Here is a 14,582-nt window from a genome sequence, read left to right as displayed (position 1 = left end):
ATGATATACAAATTCAATGCAATGTTCTCAAAATCCCAACAATGTTCTTTACCAAGATAGAGAAAATAATCCAAAAATTCATATGGAACAGCAAAAGACTTAGAATAGCCAAAGCAATTCTAGGCAAAAAAAAAAAGGAATGCAGGTAGTATCACAATATCCAACCTCAAACTCTATCTACTACAGAGCCATAATAACAAAAACAACTTGGTACTGGCACAAAAATAGACCTAAAGATCAATGGAATCAATTAGAAGACCCAGGAATAAAGCCATACACTTACAGTTATCTGATATTTGACAGTGGGGGTGGGGGGGAATAGATTCTTCAATAATTGGTGTTGGGAAAATTGGGCATCCATATGCAGAAAACTAAAAGTAGATGCCTGTTTGTCACCATGCACTAATATCAATTCAAAGTGGATCAAATACCTCAACACCAGACACAAAACTTTGAAATTACTGCAGGAGAGAGTAGGAGAAACATCAGACCTTATAGATATAGGTAGAAACTTCTTGAGTAGAATGCCAAGGGCACAACAGATAGGAAAGAGACTTGACAAGTGGGACTACATCAAAATTAAAAAGTTTCTGCCCAGATAAGAACATAGTTACTAAGCTAGAAAGATATCCAACAAACTGGGAAAAGATCTTTACTATATGAACAAAGGCTTAATGTCCAATATATACAAGGAGCTCAAGAAGTTAACCCCTCCCAAAGCAAATAAACCAATCACTAAATGGGCAAGGGAGCTAAGGAGAGGCCACTCAGAAGAGGTAAGAATGGCAAAGAAACACATGAGGAAATGTTCATTATCCCTGGCCATAAAGGAAATGCAAATCAAAACAACTCTGGGATTCCATCTGAGATTGGCCAACCTTATGACTTTGAACAACAACAAATGTTGGTGAGGATGTGGGGAATGTAAACTAGTGTAAGTGTTGCTGGGAATGTAAACTAGTAAAACCACTCTGGATAGCAGTCTGGAGGTTCCTCAAAAAACTAAACATAGCCTTTGGCGTACCCTACGTGGTTACTGTATATGATTTTGGTACACTGGATATTGTATATATGCCTACCTGATCTAGGGAAGGGAAAGAAAAATGAGGGTGTAAGATATCACAAGAAATCTATTCACTACCTTATTATGTAACTGTACCCCCTTTGCACAACAACTTGTCAATAAAATTTAATTTAAAAAAAAAAAGAACTAAACAGGGGCTGGGGATATAGCCTAGTGGCAAGAGTGCCTGCCTCGGATACACGAGGCCCTAGGTTCGATTCCCCAGCACCACATATACAGAAAACGGCCAGAAGCGGCGCTGTGGCTCAAGTGGCAGAGTGCTAGCCTTGAGCAGGAAGAAGCCAGGGACGGTGCTCGAGCCCTGAGTCCAAGGCCCAGGACTGGCCAAAAAAAAAAAAAAAAAAGAACTAAACATAGAACTTCCCTACAACCCACCCATACCACTCCTGGGCATCTACCCTGAACATCATGAGCCAAGATATGACAAGGACACCTGCACATCCATGTTCATCCCAACACTATTCACAATACTCAAGATACAGAAACAGCCCAGATGAATGGACCCAAAAAATGTGGTACCGCTACACAATGGAATTTTACACAGCCATTAGAAAGAATAAAATAATGTCATCTGCAGGGAAATGGATGAAACTAGAACAAATCATGTTAAGTGAGGTAAGTCAAGTTCAGAGACACAAATAGTGCATGTTCTCTCTGATATGCCGAAATTAGATAAAAAATGCACTGGGATGTGATAAATATACCGATTCTAGATACTCACATACAGTGAGACCAAAGAGGATCCTTTTAGGAGAGAAATACAAAGGTGCAATTCCTAAGTGCCTGTTCATATTTATATAAAATAACACACATAATGAACAAATTCTAAGATACAGAAATAAGACCTCTTTCTCATTTTTTTTTTAGTGTTTAGTTTTTGATGAGTCTGTCTTCTTTACCTTATTGTGGTATATTCAAAAGTACCTCATTGGAAGGGTTGGGGAGGGGACAGAACTTGAGGGGAAAAATTGCAGCAGTATAGCTCATTGGACATTAATGAAAGTGAACTATACAACTCGGGTGGGTGGAAATGTGAGGGAGGGAATGAGGGAACAGAAGACCCTGTATGAAAGGAAATGTATTCATTACCTGACTCATGTAATTGTAATCTCTCTGTACATCACCTCTATAATAACAATAAAGCAAATTAATAAAAATAAATAAATAAAAATGGGACCCTTCAAAAAGAATTCTGAATCCCAGCACTTGAGAATGTGAGGTAGGAGGATCACAAGATCAAGGCCATCCTGGGCTACAAAGCCCAATCTTGTTCAAGTGAAAAAAAGAAAAAGATGATCCTCAGGGGACTGGTAAGGATCCAAAGGAGTGAGATAGAGAAAAGATGCTAATGGGTAAAAAAAAAAAAATATATATATATATATATACAATACAGTGGGTAACATTAACAATGTATTGTTTATTCCAAATAATCAGAAGGGTAAATTTTTGGATGTTCTGAATACGCGCACACACACACACACACACACACACACAGAATTTAGTGTCAATAAATATGTTAATTACCCTGATTTTATCACATTTATGCACACATGAAAGCATCATACTGAACCCATAAATGTACAAAATTGTTACATCAATTAAACATAAATTTAAAACTTAGATGGAACCAAAGTAGCACTCCTAACAAAATAGAGTGTTGAAAGTCTGGCCAAAAAATCAATAACACATGCCCTCAATTTAAGAAGTTACTTTTTTTTTTTAAATTAATCATGGGGCTTGAACTCAGCCTGGGCACTGTCTCTGAGCTCTTCAGCTCAAGGATGGCACTCTACTACTGAAGCCACAGTGCCACTTCTGGTTTTCTGGTGGTTAACTAGAGATAAGTGTTTCACGGACTTTCCTGCCTGGGCTGGCTTTCAACCACAAACCTCAGATCTCAGCTTCGAGTAGCTTGGATTACAGGCATAAGCTGCCAGCACTTGACACAAATTTATTTTTCAAAAAAAGACTAAACCTTTGGGGGACTGGGAATGTGGCTTAGTGGTAGAGTGCTTGCCTAGCATGCATGAAGTCCTGGGTTCAATTCCTCAGTATCACATAAGCAGAAGAAGCCAGAAGTGGTGCTGTGGCTCAAATGGTGGTGTGCTAGCCATGACCAAAAAGAAGCTCAGGGACAGTGCCCAGGCCCTGAGTTCAAGCGCCTGGACTGGCAGAAAAAAAAAAAAAAGAACAAACCCAAAGAAGTAATTTCTAAGAGAGTAGAATTTTAAGTCAAAGCAAAGAAGCAGGAAAAAAAAATCAACAGTAAAAAATTGGTTTCTTGCGGGGGGGGGGGGGACTAATAAAAAGACAAACCTCTGGCAAGATTGATCAAAAATCAGAGATGTCACCAAAAAAATGTTATTAAAAATAGAAAAAGGATGCATTTACAGATCCAGAAGAGATTAGAATGATAGAAAGTAATACTGTGGATTGCTCCACTGCAAATTACATGGCCTCATAAGAACAGAAAAGAAGGAGAACAGCTCGGCCTGGCTCATGAGGACAGCATAACCTTCATTCCAAAAGCTAACATGCAGGGAAGGAAAATTACAAGCTGATTTCATTTGAGAGCATAGACACAAAAGTGCTAAACAAAGCAATAACAATCTGAAGCAGCAGTCAATAGAAATGGTAAGATAATGTGGGCAAGTTGGGTATATCTGTCCTACAACTGCAGGGCTGTCTTAATAATACAAACCCATAGCTGGATGCTGGTGGTTTGTGGCTGTAATCCTTGCTACTCATGAGGCTGAGATTTGAGGATGGAGATTCAAAGCCAGCCTGGACAGGAAAGTCCTTGAGATTCTTATGTACACACACACACACACACACACACACACACACACACACACACACACACACACAATAAATCCATGAGTATATACATCACATTAACAAACTCACTGAGGAAATGATGTTATTGTTTCCTTCCTTAATCTTTTTATTTTGTTGCAAACTATTTATAATTGCATGCATTTATGGACTATAAATTTGTGACTACTATAAAGCTAATTAACAGAACCATCACCCAAATAATTACCATGTTTTATGGTAAGAACATTTGATGTTTATTCTCTTAGCCATTTTGAAATGTGTAATATATTGTTATTAATTATCTTTTCTTGGGGGGTGATAATACAATAATGACAAAAAGTTCAAGCAATATAAAGTTTGATTAAAAAGAAAAATGAATACTAGTATGATATATATACTAGCATGATATGATATATATGTGCTCTCAAACATTTTTAATACTATTTACTACTGCAATCAAGATTATACAGTCAGGTGCTGGTGGCTCACATCTGTAATCCTAGCTACTCAGGAAGCTGAAATCTGAGGATCATGGTTCAAAGTCATCCCAGGCAGGAAAGTCCATGAGACTCTTATCCCCCATTAGCCAACAAAAAAGCTAGAAGTGGAGCTGTGACTCAATTGGTAAATGATAGCCTTGAGCAGAAAAGCTCAGGGACATCGTTCAGTCCCTAAGTTCAAGCCCCAGGATGGGCACCAAAAAAAAAAAAGTATGGAAGTCACTTGTGTAAATAAGGAGACACTTGAATAGAGAAATAATACATACCTAGCAATTGTTGGTGAGTTGGATTGAGAAAACTGGAGCCCTTTGTGTCAGGATAAGGAAAGCTGACTAATTGGCTTTGTGCTATAGACAATACAAGAAATTTAACTCCTTCTATACCAAAAACTAAATTAGAAAAGTAGATCACTAGACATCTAGTGACTAACATTATATGTGCCAAGCAAATTTGGGGCTATTTTTGGGAAAGAGCTGGTTTTATGGTAGTACTGGGGTATGAACTCGGGATCTCACAAAATAAGGCAAAGCAATTTCCCTACCAGATAGCAAGACATAGAAAGGTTAGAGATTGGGAAAGAACCGTACAATGCAGGGATGGTCAAACAGACTCCATGGGAACAGAATGGAGAGCCTGCAAATGAACCACAAATATGTGGGAATCTGATGTGGCATGAGCAGAAGCAACACTGCCCATCACTGGGGAAAGGGGAGGAATTCAGTAAGTGGAAAGCCAGGAAGAAAATAATGCTGGGACCTTTCCCTGAACCCTACATGGTATCAACTCCTGGTGGATTAGAGACTTAAGTAAGAAAAACAAAAATTTTAAACTATTGGAAGCAAGGTGGATGCAGCTAGTGGCTCACGCTGGCTCACACTATACTCCTACCACTCAAGAGACTATGATCAGAGGATCAACATTCGAAGCTGATAAAGGAAAGTCCATGAGACTTATCTCCAATTAGCCACCAAAAAGCCAGAACTGAAGCTCTGGCTCAAGTAGTAGAGTACCAGCCTTGAGCAAAAAAACTAAGAGGCAGTGCTCAGGCCTTGAGTTCAAGCTCCAGTACCAGCACAGCAAACAACTATTAGAAGAAAATGTCTTTCTGATCTCGGAATAGGAAAGGCTTCGTCCAACAATATAGAAAGCATCAATCACAAGGAAAATATTTATAAATTTAGTGACATTAGAATTAGAACTTCTCTGTATCAGGTTATTGTGAAGAACATGGAAAGAAAAGCCACCAAATGGTGGTTTGCAGCTACTGACTACATGTGGAGATTTCTGATTTAAATTTAAGTGCATTAAAGTTAAGTGAAATGTAAAGTTCAGTTCTTCAGTCACACACTAGCTACCCTTTCAAAAGTGCTAGCCAGCCACAGGTGGCCAGGGGCCTTCATATCACACAGAGCAGATTCCCAGGGCATTTCCAATACCACATTTGTTTTGCCCACAAGTTGGCAAACTTTTTTTGTAAAGGAGCTTTGATAGATAGATGGATAGACAGATATGGATGGATGCGTGAAAGAGTGGAAAGATAAATAGAGCCATATGCTGGTGGCTCACTGCTGTAATCTTTTTTTTTTTGCCAGTCCTGGGGCTCGAACTCAGGGCCTGAGCACTGTCCCTGGCTTCTTTTTGCTCAAGGCCAGCACTCTGCCTCTTGAGCCACAGCACCAATTCTGGCCTTTTCTATATACTGAGGAATCAAACCCAGGCTTCATGTATAGGAGGCAAGTACTTTACCATTAGGCCATATTCCTAGCCCCTCACTCCTGTAATCTTAGTTGTTGAGGAGACTGATATCTAGAGGGTTGCAGTTCAAGGTCAGCCTGGGCAGAAAAGTTTGCTACATTCCATCTCCAAAATAACCAGCAAAAAGCATGGCTGAAGGCATGGCTCAAGAGACAGAGCATCAGCCTAGCAAGCACAAAGCCCTAAGTTCAAGCCTCAATATAAGAGGCGGGGGGAGGGTGCTAGGAATATGGCCTAGTGGTAAAGTGCTTGCCTAGCATACATGAAGCCCTGGGTTCGATTGTTCAGCACCACATATATGGAAAAAGCCAGAAGTGGTGCTGTGGCTCAAGTTTTAGAGTGCTAGCCTTGAGCAATAAGTAAGCCAGAAACAATGCTCAGGCCCTGAGTTCAAGCTCCACAACTGGCAAAAAAAAAAAAAAAAAAAGAAAGGGAGGGAGGGAGGGAGGGAAGAAACATGAGAAAGTGGAGCATATGAATGGGCAAATAAGTAAATGAAAGAACTGAATGAACTGGGCATCTCAAGATACACAGAAAAACAGCCTAGGAGGCCAGCCAGAGACATTGACAGATAACAATTCTGGACTTGGCCCAGCAGTCTAGACCACTTATAAGAGCACTATAACCACAGGAGGTTACAAAAGCCACCATTCTTCTGCTCCTGATGCTTCCTCACCCAAAGGCTCATCTGTGGGCAGTAGCCTGGCTTGTGTCTCTAGGTCCAGACTGCAGGGGCCGAGAACATGGAACAAAGAAAGTGAGTATTTCTGGGAAACTCTGCTCCCTCTTGGATCCAGGTCAGACCCTGGAAGCAGAGAGACTGCAGACCCCAGGTACTGATCACAGACATTCTGGGAGGCCTTCACTTCTCTCTAGCCTTAAACAGGTCATTTGACTTCTCACCATTCTCCCTAGGAAGGTGTGTGAGCTTCTCAACTTTTTCAATCATAGCTAGCACTCTACCACATGAGCCACGCCTCCACTTTCAGCTTTTTGCTGGTTAATTGGAGATGAGTCAGATTTGTCTCCAAACCTCGACCCTCAGATCATAGTCTTCTGAGTAGCTGGGATAACAAGCATGAGATACTGTTGTTGTTCAGCTCTCCTGGAAAGATTGTTAGTAAAAAAAAAAAAAAAAAGGCCATGTGATTGCCCTTCTACCTGCTCTCCCGCCCCCTCCCCCCCCCATGCTGGATGCCTGGAGAAGGGAACTCAGTCTCTGCACAAATGGCCCTAACTTCCTCTTCCAAAGAAACCTGTGATGGGACAGACCTGGCTGGACCAGGGGCTCATTCCTTTATCTGGCTGTCCCTGCCCCATCACTAGCCACAGGTTACAGAGGAATAGAGTTCCTAAAGCCAAGATAAGCCCCACACCTACCACAAGGACCAAGTACCTCCCCAGCAACCCTGTGGCAGGCCAGGCAAGGAGAACAGAGATAAGACCCCCTGGGCAAGCAGCCCATAGGAAAGGGGAACAAGAAGAAACTGGTGAGGAGGGCTTCCCTTTTATCCACTCTGAGCTAGAATTCTGCTTCCTTCCCCAAGAGAGCACCTGGGCAGTCAGCCCAACCTCTACCCAGCCTGGAGCCCTGCAACCCACTTACAAGCATTCAGCATCAATTAGGTAGTAATTAATTATTTCTCATTTTGAGGCTCCAATCAAAAGCAGAAAGCCCTGCCAATTTGAGCATCAGGGAAGCAAAACAATGCAGTAGTAGCTGTCATAGGTGAAAGAGACTACTCCATAGCTCCAGGTAGGTAACTGCAAGCCCACTGGGGGCGCTCCACACTGAAGACCACCCAGTCCAACATTCAAACTATATGGGCCTCTTTCAAAGGCATGTACTCCATGCTAGGCCCTATGCTGGCTACCATAGTCATAGAGCTATCCCTACCTTCATGGAGCTCCTCGGAGCCCAGGGAGCAAAGGATACCTGGGGAGCTTGAAGTTGACATTCCAGCTGGATTTGGAAGCATGAAAGGGATTTCAACAGACAGAATTATGGGAAAGGCATTCCAAGCAGAGGGAATGATATGGGAAGAGGTATGGAGCTTTGTTAAAACAGCCTGACAGTGATAGCAGCCAGCATCACTGGAACCTAAACGCCAGGAAGTGAAAAATGGGAAAGGCAGAATCCAGAGCTGAGGCCATAGGATGGGGAGACCCAGGAGCTTAGTTTTGAAGGGCCTCAAGATTATGAGAAAGATCTAGAACTTTATCCCAAGGGTAGTGAATAACCAGTAGATGGTTTTCAACCAGTAGATGGTTGGTGACTCACTGTGGTTTCAAAAAAGTCCCCCCACAAAGGCTAAATCAGTTCAGTAGTGATCCTCACTAGACACTATGTTGGAAGTTAACTATACAACTTGGGGGGAGGGAGACAAGAGGGGAAAAACTGGGAGAGAATATTCCAAAGTAAATGTACTCATTACCTGACTTATGTAACTGTAACCTCTCTGTACATCACTTTTACAATTTAAAAAATATTTTTTAATCCTCCCAGGCTGAGTGTAGCAAGGCTAGTAACTCACCAACAAAGGCAGGATACTGGGGCTGGGAATATGGCCTAGTGCTCACCTTATATACATAAAGCCCTGGGTTCGATTCCTCAGCACCACATATATAGAAAAATGCCAGAAGGGATGCTGTGGCTCAAGTGGTAGAGTGCTAGCCTTGAGCAAAAAGAAGCCAGGGACAGTGCTCAGGTCCTGAGTTCAAGCCCCAGGACTGGCAAAAAACAAAACAAAACAAAAGGCAGGATACCAGCAGGAAGTCATAGCCATCATCAGATAAGAGAATGGGGCAGAGCCTAGGGGAAGGAATGCTGGGCCAGATGTTAGGCCAAAGAGATGACAGGACTTCAGATGAGTGACCTAACTGGGACAAAAAGACAGGGTTTAAGGAGAACATACAGAGGAGCTCAGTGGGCTGCATATTTGGGTTTGGGGTGTCTGTGGAATTTCAAGGGCAGACAAGGACCTGAAAGGCCGGGCTGTAAGGTACTTGCTCAAGGTCTTAAGAGTAAAGCTATCTCTGGTCTAGAATGCAAGCCTTCCCCATCACCACCAATCCCAGGTCCATGTGAGCCCCTCCTACCTCTCTGATGGGCACATAGGCCTTCCGCCTACTCCACCCCCAGGCCTTTGCTCTTGCTGTTCACTGCATACCCTTCCATCCTCCACATACCTCACTCATCCTTCAGGTTCTAACCCTGCCAACCTCAGGATTTGAGCCAAGATCTATGGTCAGAGGTGGATGGGGTGAAAGAGAGGTGTTGTTTATGATCTGACTTACAGCCCTGCTCAGCCTCAAGCCAGCTGTGTGGCACAGGCAGGCACTCTCCCTTTCCAGACCTGTTTCCAAAACTTTCAGAGATGAATAAGGAAAAAGTCAAACTTGAGATGCTAACAACCTAGAAGGCCAAAGGTCAATCATGACCAGGACATTAAAAATGGGCCAAATGCCCTGAAGGTCCAAAAGGAGGAAGATGAGGAAGGAAGATTTGGTGGCATTTTCTCTGAGCCTAGAAAGAAAAAAGGGTGAAATTTCCACCTGGATAAAGAAGAGCCAGGGAGGGCTCCTGTTAGAGGGATCAGCCTGAGCAAAGGCTGGGAGGCTGAGGTTGCAAGTATATTCAATACAGAATGAGCATCCAGACACTGCTAATTTCTGAGTCAACAGCTCAAATGTTTTTGTAAGTGGGCAGTCCAAACACAGCAATCTCTAGTAAACACCTGTTTACACAATCAAGGTCACATACGAGGATGTGTTTGCACAATGACCTGTTTGCACAATCTCAGCCAACTGCTGTATTCCAGTACTGGCAAAGAGGCATGGCCTGTATTTCCCGACACTCACACTGGGCCCACTCTTCTGGAACTGCACCTCTGAGGTGCTGCTGAGAATAAGGTTTCCTGACAAGAGCTCCCCGGTTGGGGGAGGTGACCCACAGAGGCCTGTCAGATGGAGGAGGGGGCAGGGAAGGAAAGTCTGAGGAGGAAGTATCCACAGAGTGGATACCTAGTGCTGGTAGACACAAGACCTCTCATTTTCCTTGTCAGTTTCAGCTCACCGAAATGAGCGCTAAGTGTACCTAGCTCTGTTCCACTGGCCTCACATTTTACTGATTTCTCTTAGGATTCCTATGAAACAAGTATCATGATTTCCATTATTTCTTCCCACCACTGTCCCCGGCTTTTTGGCAGTGCTGGGATTTGAACTCAGGGCCTAACTCTTACCAGGCAAGTATGGCTGAGCTATGCCTCCAGCCCTTGTTGCACTGTTGTTGATTTTTTTTTAATTGTCAAGAATTTTATAAGGGGCTGGGGATATGGCCTAGTGGCAAGAGTGCCTGCCTCGGATTCACGAGGCCCTGGGTTCGATTCCCCAGCACCACATATACAGAAAACGGCCAGAAGCGGCACTGTGGCTCAAGTGGCAGAGTGCTAGCCTTGAGCGGGAAGCCAGGGACAGTGCTCAGGCCCTGAGTCCAAGGCCCAGGACTGGCCAAAAAAAAAAAAAAAAAAAAAAAAAAAAAGAAGAATTTTATAAGGGGGGCTGGGGATATGGCCTAGTGGCAAAGAGTGCCTGCCTCGGATACACGAGGCCCTAGGTTCGATTCCCCAGCACCACATATACAGAAAACCGCCAGAAGCGGTGCTGTGGCTCAAGCGGCAGAGTGCTAGCCTTGAGCGGGAAGAAGCCAGGGACAGTGCTCAGGCCCTGAGTCCAAGGCCCAGGACTGGCAAAAAAAAAAAAAAAAAAGAATTTTATAAGCATCCTTTATTTTTTTTCAACTTTTTTCTTTATTGTCAAAGTATAGTACAGAGGGGTTACAGATTCATATGCAAGGCAGTGAGTACATTTCTTGTTCAACTTGTTACCTCCTCCCTCATTTTTCCCCCACCTCCCATAAGCATCCTTTAAAACATAAGAAAACATTGGTCCATAAGAGACAAAGATGGTAACACAATTTAGATCAGCATATAATATACCACTTTTTATCAGTTACTTGAATCCCTGGCAATTTTTTATTAACAAATTATTGGCCCACTATGGAGGGCCAGCTATCCACCTTCTCACAACTGAGAATCAACACATTTGACTCTACTTCCCTCAGCAGCGTTACATTTGTATGCTATCCTTAAAAAGCAGGTTAACTGCATGTTATAAAGCACCAGAGTATTTCTCCCACACAAAATAAACACATCTGAAAATCCTACGACAGGATTCCCTGGAAGGCACTTCAGTCAGAAAGGAAGCCACAACAGTTAGAGTACATTTTCATATCACAGGATCCTTAATACAGTCTTTGCTTAACATCTTGATCAATTTCCCCATAAATTAAAATGTTGTTCAAAGGAAAGGAAAGGAAGAGACAGAGCCCTAACCCTGATGGATGAATTAGGCAGAGTAAATGTGCCTCCAGTGTAGATGAGTGTGACAGCTTTAAAGGTAAGAGAAGTACTAGAGAAAGGCAGTAAAGCGGGCCCAATACAAGGATGAGATTCGGGCTGCGGATTTTAAGAAATAAATTTGATTTTTATTTTCAGACTCAAAAAATCCTAAAGGTATCCTTGGCAGAGTAAATATTTTAGATGTACATTTTAAGGCTCATTTGTAATTTTTGAGTATTATTTATTTTATTCAAATAAAAATAACAAGGCTGGGAATATGACCTAGTGGTAAAGTGCTCACCTTGTATACATGAAGCCCTCAGCACCACATATATAGAAAAAGCCGGAAGTGGCGCTGTGGCTTATGTGGTTACTAGCCTTGAGCAAAAAGAAGCCAGGGACAGTGCTTAGGCCCTAGTTCAAGCTCCAGGACTGGCAAAAAACAAAACAAATAAAAATAGCACAGATGACAAAGGACATTACCATTATCAGTTAAAACCATAAGTGGTGGCAACTTATAAGACATAAGATTTAGAATTAAACAAAATTTGACAATAGTCTTCAAGTTTAGAAGCTGTGTCACAGAAGGGAGTCAATCTAATTATAACCTCAAATGTCTAACATTGTATATGCTTTTCTGCTAATGAGTTTAATATTAAATTACTCATGATATTAAATCACAACCATGTTGGTAGGTGTAGTTCTAATTGTTCAATGAGTCTCATACATAAGAGGAACATTCCAAGAACTTATCTACTAAACATCCAGAAATTTTTTTTTGTCAGTGTGGGGCTAGAACTCAGGGCTTGGGTGCTATCCCTGAGCTTTTTCGCTCAAGGCTAGTGATCTACCACTTTGAGCCTCAGCACCATAAGAGTCTTACAGACTTTCCTGCCCAGGCTGGCTTTGAACTGCAATCCTTGGATCTCAGCCTCCTGAGTAGCTAATATTACAGGTTTGAGCCACCAGTGCCCAGATTAGGAAAATTTCTGTTTCCTAGGATTGTATCAGTTTTATAAAACTATACAATGCAATCTTAAGAAGGCAGTAAAACATTGGCAATAGTTTCTCACTGCAAACAATAAGAAGCTATGAATTCCTATTGTTTAAGTAATCAATCCTGAAAATCACTCCTAAAATGAATTGCACTGGTAATTTTTTTTTTTTTTTTTTTTTTTTTTTTTTTTTTTTTTTGGCCAGTCCTGGGGCTTGGACTCAGGGCCTGAGCACTGTCCCTGGCTTCCTTTTTGCTCAAGGCTAGCACTCTGCCACTTGAGCCACAGCGCCCCTTCTGGCCATTTTCTGTATATGTGGTGCTGGGGAATTGAACCCAGGGCCTCATGTATAGGAGGCAAGCACTCTTGCCACTAGGCCATATCCCCAGCCCTGCACTGGTAATTTTTTAAATAGATTCTTGAACCGTACCAAGGTATGTGCCTGGACATCTATCTGCCTATTTTTATACTTCTCACAAAGCCAGGAGAGCAATCACACACCACCGCACCCAGCTATGGTAGAGAAGGGGTCTTGCAAACCTTTTTTGCCCAGGCTGGCCTCAAGTCACCATCTCCCCTATCTCAGCCTCTCAAGGAACTAGGATTACAGGTGTGAGCCACCAGTGCCTGGCACAAGATCCACACTTGGAAGATGACAAAACCGAGGTTCAGAGTAGTTAAAACATAGGTAACAAAACCAAGCAATCTGACTCCTCAGCCCATGCTCTTAACTGCTCTATACTCTTAATGTTTCTCCTCTAAGGGAAGTTCTTCCTTAAATTTAACTTTCATTTCCTTAAATCTAATTTTCATTTCAGCTGCTGCAGCTCCATTTCCTGGTTCAGATCCTCAAAAGAGAATGGCGCACCAATCAGAAATAATCTTGCCCTGATGTAGTAAAGTGTACAGAAAGGAAATTGTTGAATTGAGCTAGTTCATGTAAGGCACTACACTGTTTTGTTTCATTGGGCTTGGGGGTATTTTGTTTGTTTTGTCTGGTTTGGTGGTTTCATCTTATAAGACAGGATCTCAATATATAATCCAAGGTGATCTTGATCCTCCTGCCTTTACCTGCCAGGTACTGGGATCACAGGTGAGCATCACCACACCTGGAGTAGCCCTGCATTTCTGATAGCTCATTTAATCCTCTTCTGCCTGATGGGCAAAGGCCCTTGCCTCTAGGAAGAACTGGTTGGTGTGGGCATGTGGAGGAAGAAATGGAAGGGAGGACCCCTGGGCCCCTCAGGGTAAGTGACTTGGGAGAGGAGGTGATTGTGGCTAATTCACCAAGATGAGGCACACAGGGATGGGAACAGATTTGACAACTGAGGGGGTGGAAATTCATCACTCATTCAACCATGTATTGACGGGCAGGTTGTAGACACTGGGGCTAAAGTTTTGAACAGAAAGACCAAAGGTCATTGCTGTCATGGACTTTCCATTCCGCTAGAGAAGTGGAGACAGCTGCTATCTAAGGGTGAAATGGGATATAGACGAAAGAGATAACTAGGAGAAGGCACAAATTTTTCAGAGGATGCTCAGAAAAGGCTGACATAAAGCAGAGTGCCAATGGCTCATGCCTGTTATCCTAGCTACTCAAGAGGCTAAGATCTGAGTATCCCTGCTCAAAGACCAGGCAGGAAAGTCGTGGGACACTTATCTCCAACTAATCACCAAAAAGCTGCTAGACTTGAGCAAAAGAAAAAGCTCAGGGACAGTGCCCTGAGTTCAGACCCCAAGACTAGCAAGAAAGAAAAGAAAAAAGAGAAAGGAAGGAGGGAAAACAAAAAGCGGGAAAAAAAGAGAGACAGAAAGAAACAGAGGGGGAGGGGAGGGGAAGGGAGAAAAGGGGAGGAAAGGAAAGAAGGGAGGGAAAAGGAGGGGAGGGGAAGGGAAGGGAAAAAGTCTGACATTTGAACAAAGAGCTGGAGAAGGGAAGAGAGTTGACACCCTGTAGCTATTTGGAGGAAAGGAGTCCAGGCCAAAGAAACAGCAAGAACAAAGAATCTGATGCAGGAGGCTGATGAACAAG

This window comes from Perognathus longimembris, chromosome 7 (genome assembly GCF_023159225.1).
Source record: "Perognathus longimembris pacificus isolate PPM17 chromosome 7, ASM2315922v1, whole genome shotgun sequence".
Lineage (NCBI taxonomy): Eukaryota > Metazoa > Chordata > Mammalia > Rodentia > Heteromyidae > Perognathus > Perognathus longimembris.
This window is presented reverse-complemented; position numbering follows the sequence as displayed.